Here is a 2,350-nt window from a genome sequence, read left to right as displayed (position 1 = left end):
ATTCAAAGTGTTAAATGAAAAAGACCTCTAACCAATAATCTGATATACAGCTAGTTTATAACTCAACTTGAAACAAAGATTAAAATATTTTAGGGCAAATATCAGTTAAATAAATTCAATGTCACTAAGTTTTTTCTGCAAATAATATTGAATGGTTTTGAAAAATAAACAAATAAATCTAACTTTGAAGTATTAGGATACATAAAATTCATAAAATGGAGGGGTTAAAGAGAGAGCACAACGGGTCAGACACTTGCCTTGCATGCGGCGTACCACAGTTGAATACCTGTCATCCCACGTGGTCCCTGAACACAACAGTAGTGATTCCGACTGCAGATCCTGGAGTAACTTATGAGCAAGCCCCTATGAGTTCACGAACCACCCCTACAGTTTTAATTTTCTTATTAGTAATAGCACAGCGGGCAGGGCATTTTCCTTGCACGTGGACGACCCGGGTTCGATTCCTCTGCCACTCTCAGAGAGCCCGGCGAGCTACTGAGAGTATCTCGCCTGCATGGCAGAGCATGGCTAGCTACCTGTGGCATACTCAATATGCCAAAAACAGTAACAACAAGTCTCACAATGGAGACGTTACTGGTGCCCACTCCAGCAAATCGGTGAGCAACAAGACGCCAGTGACAGTGATATAGTGATTAGTAATTAATCTATTTAGAGTTTCTGTTTTATCCTCATTCAGTATTCTGAAGTTGTATAATTCTCAGATTTATTGATTTCTTCCATGTTCTCCAACATAGTTGCATAAAATTATTTGTAGTAGTCTCATGATTTTTAAGAAAATTTCTGCTTTTATAGTTTTGCCTATTTGAATTCTAGTCATATTTATTAATTTTTTCTATCTTTTTCACTTTGGGGGTATGCTAAGTATTTGCAAGTCTTGTTTATTCTTTAAGAGATATCTTTTTATTTCTTTTGTATTGGACTTGATTTTTATAGTTTATTATATTTTTAATTATTTCCTTTGTTCTATAAAATTTTATTTATTATTTTTATTAAAATTTTTTAAAGTTTAGAGACCATGACTTTCAAAGTTATTCATAATACAGTTGTTTTAGGTATTCAGGCATTCAATGTTCCAACACCTATCCCACATCTGAAGAATCCAAATAAATTCTTAAAATGTGAGGTTAAGGTACTTTTGTTGTTTTCTGATATAAGCCTGGATACTTATGTTCAGGTTCAGTTAAAGAACCTGTAGCTAAGAGCTTCTTCTCTCTTTAAGTGTTTTGATTGTGGCCCACAAGTTCTGAGAGATTGGGTTTTTTTTCTTATTGTTTCTAGAAATATTTTAATTACTTATTTGATTTTCTTTGAGCCAATGATTGCTTAATAGTGAATTATTCACTTTAGTTTCAAATGCTTGAATTTTTCCTCACTTTTGTTTTATTTCATTTTGGGACCAGGCCTGGCAGTGTTCAGGGCTTATTTGCCTTCAATATCAGGGACAATGCAAAAGTTCTGCTTCACCATTTCTATGGTGAAGGTACTGGAAATCTTTCCCAGAGCAATAAGACAGGATGAAAGCAAGTGTAGGTTTTGTCACCATGTGAAAATCAGCTACATATCTATATGCTATAGTACTATATCAAAGGATCAGAGAGATAAATGCAGTGGGTTGGGCACTTGCCTTGCACAAGATCAATCCAATTTCTACCCCCCAGCACTACATATGGGGTCCCCTTGGTCCCCACCATGAGTTTAGAGCCCTGAGTACAGAGTAAATCCTGAGAACAGCCCGGTGTAGTCCACAAACAAAAATAAAACACACTATGAAGCACTGTAGAAGACTATTTATTTTCATTGACCTCAACTACTGAAATACTCAGGGAAAAAATTCACCAAGAATGTAAAACAACTATATATTAATATTTTTATTTTAGGGGCTTGAGCGATCTAGAGCGGGTAGGATGTTTGCCTTGCAGAGGCCAACCCGTGTTCGATTCCCAGCATTCCATAAGATCCCCCAAGCACTTCCAGGAGTAATTCCTAAGCACAGGAATAACCTCTGTGCATCACCGGGTGTAATCCAAAAAGCAAAAAACAAATTATTTTAGTGATTAAATAAATATAAGAAACATAAACACGTGAAGATAAAATATGTCTATTGAGTGAAAAATTAATATGGTTAAAATGACCGTACTACTCAAAGCACTCTATAGATTCAATTCAGTATGCGTTAAAATGTATGGAAATTGTTATAAGTAGACTAAAAATAGCCAATATCATGCTATATACAATCACAAAAAAATCCCAAATAGAAAAATTGATCCTGAGGGGTAAATAATGAAACCAGAAGTAGAAGTGTCACACTATCTGATTTGAAAGTGCATTC

This window comes from Sorex araneus, chromosome X, assembly GCF_027595985.1.
Source record: "Sorex araneus isolate mSorAra2 chromosome X, mSorAra2.pri, whole genome shotgun sequence".
NCBI classification, from domain to species: Eukaryota; Metazoa; Chordata; class Mammalia; order Eulipotyphla; family Soricidae; genus Sorex; species Sorex araneus.
Note: the sequence above shows the minus strand (reverse complement) of the source record.